This window comes from Cariama cristata, unplaced genomic scaffold (genome assembly GCF_000690535.1).
Source record: "Cariama cristata isolate BGI_N322 unplaced genomic scaffold, ASM69053v1 scaffold8997, whole genome shotgun sequence".
NCBI lineage: Eukaryota > Metazoa > Chordata > Aves > Cariamiformes > Cariamidae > Cariama > Cariama cristata.
Genome location: NW_009627140.1, coordinates 38,052 through 44,051, shown reverse-complemented (window position 1 = coordinate 44,051; position 6,000 = coordinate 38,052). Strand labels below are relative to the sequence as shown.

The 6,000-nt window shown below is 36.5% G+C and overlaps 1 protein-coding gene across 1 annotated transcript in view; it reads left to right on the top strand.

Annotated features, from left to right (window-relative positions):
- EYS (eyes shut homolog (Drosophila)) overlaps window positions 1-6,000 on the top strand; it is a gene marked incomplete at its 3' end in the record, with an annotated part of 56,836 nt that overhangs the window by 12,851 nt on the left and 37,985 nt on the right. The window lies entirely within an intron of this gene.

Below are 6,000 nucleotides of genomic sequence, written 5' to 3'. Positions count from 1 at the left end.
TACAACCTCCTTTCAGGTGGTTGTAGAGGGCGATCAGGTCTCCCCTCAGCCTCCTTTTCTCCAGACCAAACAACCCCAGCACCCTCAGCCGCTCCTCATAAGGCTTTTTCTCCAGGCCCTTTACCAGCTTTGTCGCTCTTCTCTGGACACGGAAGACTGGTAAGAGATAGATGTACTGATATGGAAGAGTAATACAGATTAGAAAGAAAACACAGAAGAGTTTGAATTGTTACAGAGTAGTGAAGGAAAATAGAGCTGGGGGAAAAAGAGGCAAAACCAGAAAAAACCCTTTGACTTGATGGTGAGTAATTGGTTTAGGTTTGGCCACAGGGTAAAGATGTGGAAATATTTCAAACAATCAATTTCATATCAGAGCCTTAAAGCATTGGTGTAGTATCAAAAATACAAATTTTAATAGTTCTGTGAAAAAAATTAGACCACCAAGCACAAAACAAACATGGATGTTATTACAGTCAGCATGGCTTCAGTAAAAGGAAATGTTCCCTGAGCCTTCTCTTTTTCAGGTTGAGCGGTCCCATCTCTCTCAGCCTTCTTCCATGTGAAAGGAGTTTCAATCCCTTAATCAACTTAGTGACCTCTGAGTTATTGTTGAAAATTTTTTTGAATCATTGTCTCAGCATTCTGTGGCAGCCAGAAAAGCCAACAAATTACTGGGCTTCGTCAAGAACAGCATTGAGAACAGGATTGAGGTCACATTCAGTCACATGTAAAACATTGATGCAGTCGTATCTTGATTATAGCTTTTTTTTTTTCATATCTGAAGAAGAATACAGACAAGTTTCATAAAAATTCTTGCCACTTAGGTTTATAGGAGGCAACACCAATGGGCTCAAAATAGTTTTAGTCAAATTTATGAACAATGAAAGTATCCTGTAACATCTTTAATGAGACAATTGAGATGTTGAGGGAGGAGCATGAGGAGATTGGACCATAAGCAGTGACCACGTTTACATTTCTCCATGAATTCCAATTGCCATGGTCTTTATTGATTTTTCTTTAGGGTTCGGCTGGCACCAAACCCTAACAAAGACTCAAAACCTTAGCCTTCCACGGAAAGGGAAAGTTAAAGTAATAGAACATTGGGATAAATTAATCATTACAGGTTAAAACAAATGAAATAAAGGGAGGAAGTGCAAGGATCAAAGGCAAAAATGGAAAAACAAGGAATGGCAGGGGAAGAGCAGAGCACTCCAGCAGCACTCACTCTTCCATGGAGGTGTCCAAGGAGATAGTAGTCTCTGCTTAATTGTACTATACTTTGCAGCTAGGTCTGCAATATACTCTTGCTACTCTGCCCCAGAGGGGAGGCTTCAGCCCTCCTCATGGATGTCCCCAGAGATCTGACCAGCAGGGATCAGCACAAGAGGAAGCACAGTCAGCCTATGAATTCATATCACACGAGGTCTCTCTGTCCTCCTCATCCTCCAAGAACCCTGTCTGCTACCAATAATCAATCTCTCATCCTCCACTTCCCACCCCCCAAGGAGGTCTAAAAACTGCTGATGTTATGCAAAGAGAGCAGGGGTTGTGCTTCTACTGGTTGAGTACTGGTTGAGTAATGCCCACAGAGCAGTTACATGGACAGTCAGATGAAGCTGTGTCCTTGAAGGTGGTTGGGCCACAGATAGGGTTGCTGTCCGAGTCTCAGTTTTTGAGCAGGCAGGCATCTCACCTTTTTTTACTCCCCAGTGATTATGAAATTAATTCTGCAAATACTCATCAGAATTCCTAATTATAATGTTATCTATTTATCTCCTAGAAAGAATGTAAATCCAAGTATTATTTATCTGAAATCTGGCTTATCCATTCGATAAATTTGCCTTTCATATCATATATGTATGTAGAAATACGTCAAAACATACATAGATTTTCATTTACCGTAGAAAGAGGTCACTAGAATTTAGGAAATATTTTTATAAGATAAAGCTCTTCAGTAAATCCATCAATTCCTTACTAATTAAAAAAAATCTAATTTCCTGCATACATCACAGTTGTAATCTTTAATTTCCCTTTGGAGAATCTTTAGTCTAACTTTTTCTTTAAAAATTATTGCCTGATTCCAGACAAGTGATTCTTTATATTTCTTTCAACATTTCTATCTGGATCCTCTCAGTTTTTACTGTAATTTGAGACAGTGAAAGGTAAAAAGAAAAGTCCATTAACAACTGGGGTGTCATCCAAAATGAAGGTCTGGAGAAACAAGTAAAGACTTGCAACAAAGAAGCAATTATCTCCTTCTGTTTGTATTATCTGAACTCCCCCTCACCTATATATAGTTTTCTGCAACAATTTTATCCAGAGAAGGAAGAGATCTTTGCTGTAATTTTGTCATACTAGACTTTAGCTGGCATGCCCCTGATTACCTTCTATCTTTTTTAAGTGGACTTCAAGGATGATTATTTATCCTTACCAGGACGAATACATATCAAGGATGATTGTATTCCCGCTCTCAAATGAGAAGGTACAGAAAGCAAGAAAAAAGACAATTTACACATCCATCATTTGAACAACAAGGATGAAGAAAACTGAAGTCATTTTGCTCTAGGTTGTCTTTACTGCTTGAATGAGAAAGCAAGCTACAGTCATTTTTTTCCAGATTCAATCTAGAAGGAAGAAAGAAAAAGAAAAGATCCTGGAAAAATCTTGGATCTCTCTGAAATCAAACAAAATCCCATTTTGTTGTGATCAGGATTTTCTTGGCTCCCCTTAGCTGTGTTTTTTGCTGACTTTCTGATTTTTCCCCCTTTTTTATTATTTTTCAAGGATTAGGAATAAATAGAATCAACACTTAAAATACAATCTGTGATAATTTTTAATGGTTAATTTTTCAGAGTTTTAAATGAAGATATTGTTCCACTTCTGCTCCATAGCCAAAACCTGAGCCCTAGCTTTCTTTAGTTAACTACTACAAACGCAGACTGTGACTCTCAGTAACTACATGTTATATTTGTATTATTGACTGAAGCTCACATACACTTCAAGAAAAGGGCTTCATACAAGTGCTATAAGTGTATATGGACATGTAAGTCTAAGACTGGATCCTAAGTGTTTTGCTGGATCAGGGCCATAGCCTACTTTCGCGCTTCCTTTACATCCCAGTCTTAACATTTACAGTTGGGAGAGCCAGAATTTTATTAAAAAAAAAAAACAAAGACAGAGCAATAATAACTTTGGGGTGTAAAAAGAAGAGTAATTGCATGCATTACTGTGTGGCCTACAGTGACTTTTGCCAGGAGTTTCAGCCAAGAGTTTATGTTACCAACTTGTTCTAAAATGGTATATTGCAATTGGATTTGAATGAAGTTTAAAACTGAGATTTCTTATGAAATCAACCTTGCCAAAAAACAAGACTTCATAGGAATGATCCAAATGCTGCACTTTACAAACATGTTAAATATTACTACAATAATTATTTTTTTTGTATATGTATATACATACTACTGATATTTTAACAAGGTCTTGGAAGATTTAAGCACATCTAAATGTTGATAAGTTACAAGAAAGAAAAATAAATGCTATCTCTAGGAGCAGATGTCTTTTATAGTGTCTGCATACAAAAAATAACAGTTTTAGAAAAAGTTAAACTTTACATTTTTATGTATAGATAATAAAAGGAACTATAAAAATATTTTTTCATTGAGATTCAGTTAAAATCTATTTTACAACAAGCTTAGTTTTACTGGGAATATAATTTGGGTTGTTCTATGTCAAGTTGATGTTCCTTCTCTTTTAGACATATGTGGATAAAGATAACTGGTCTCTTTCATAATCAGTATTTACCTGCTTTCCACGTCCTCTAAATTAACACAAGGTAAAGTCTGTGGCTTCACATCTGTAGTCCTGCATTATAAATACATTTAAAAAAAAAAACAGGAAACAAGCAAAAAACCCGCAAACATCATGACTAAATTAGTATAGGACATTGATTATCACAAAAATCTATTTTTGGTTAGCCTTTTATTTGATAGGGCCAGATCATAAGTCTTGTGAAAATTTTTATAAGACAGAATTTCCGGTTTATCTCATCGTAACCTTAGTCATTTAACCAAATATTTAGCGCATTCAAATACCCTATAGAAAGATCTGTCTTAATGTTGCCTCTGGATGAAGTAAAGTCAACTTCAGTAGCAAAAGTGAAAATTCTGGAGAAAAATAAATACTTCCACAGGGTTTTGAGTTTTAAACCACATAAAGTGAATTAAATTTTATTATACAGTATTAGAGATTTTTATAGCCTTAGTGTTCCAGGATTTCTGTACTAATATTCAAAGGTAGTATGCACACAAAGGCATAGTAAGGTTATTTTTTTCCTTTCACTTTCTCAGTCCCATTGTTTTCTTCAGATACCTAATGTAGCTGTTCGTAACAATTTTCTCTTTACAAATCTGTCTGCTTATTTTAATCTGAATGCAATTGCGGTTCACTATCTGTTTAAAACAATTATGGTAGGAAACAATTGTTAAGTAGACATGTTAAGAATACAAATTTCTATTCAAAGAAGCTTGGAGATCAGCACATAGGTGAGTTGCATAGGATGGAAGTAGAAATTCTGCCTGCATTTTCCTCAAGTACTTCACATAATTTCTCTGAATAGAGAGAAAAATATACCTAATATTGTAGAGTCCAGGGTCCACAGCAGTTTTTATTTAAGCAATACAAACACAATATTGTGACAATGGGTATAATAATAGAAGCTCTAAGGTACAGTCAGAGTGTGCCTACAGTCTACAAAATCCACAAGGGAACAGAGATGCAAGTCACATCCAAAAGCCATGATACTTCAGTCTTACACAGCCAGGAATATTTACATTGGAGAATGAACCATGTGTGATACAACATTTGAGAAATGTAGACAGGCGTCAGGACTAAAAAGCAAGACACATTGACTCTTGTCTGTATTTGAGGGAAAAACAGGCTGAAAATGCTTATGATTTAAGTAGCATAAGGCAATACTGATACCAAAAACATTTGACAAGCTTTTTATCTTTTCCTGAAAATTAATTTATAATTGATACCGATTAAAACAAGTCCAAAAGAATCGATGAGCCCATTAATGACACATTCACTGTCATATAGGTCCTAGCACTTAAGTTGCACTGATGCATACGCCTTGATGAACAGATACAGACGGCAACCTTTGTAATATAAAAGCCATTACAGCTCAACAGCCTTTTGGTATTTCAGGAAGACATAATCATGACTAGAAGAGCCAAGTCTACCTGTTATCTGTAGGAGATATTATGAGGGCACACTACATTATGGCCAAAAAGAACAGCAGCAGCCTAATCTCTAAACAGTTCCCAGACAGACAAAGAGTGATCGTAGTTTTAAAGCAGTCAAAACATGTGCCTTGAGAACGGACATGGTTTAATACACTCAAAGGATGAGTGACCAACTATGAATGCTACGTGATGCAGATGTTATAAAAGGTGCCATCATGTATGTATATGCCACGTAGGAACCCAGTTGTCTTGTTTTATAGACCATACATCCATGAGGTAAAAGTCAATACATGTGTCTTGAATGTTACCAGTTGAAGGGAAAGTGGGAGAGGAAGGAAAGAAGGGAAGGAGGGAGAGAAAGGAGGGGGGAAGGAAAAGTAAGGAAGGAAAGAAATTGAAGGAGGAATGAAAAGGAAGGAGACAAGGAAAGAAGGAAAAAAGGAAGAGAGGGAGGGAAGGAGGGAGGGTGGGAAGAAAAATTAGGCAATTTCTCAGAGGCCTCATTATTGCATCAAAGCTGACTGCAAGCTAATGGTACCCATCTGCTCATCAGAACATTTTGTTGTTCACTTTGTCATTCTTTAACATCTCAAGATTTGTATAATGAGGTACCTTTTGCAATTCTTAATACTCCTGGAAAGAAGTTGTGTTCCTAAAAAACCCATAGCCCCAGTCAGACAAGTTGCTAAAGAATCTCAGCACATGTAACAACTGGTGATGGCTGTGGTATCTTTGTTTCATAAACTATGACTTCATA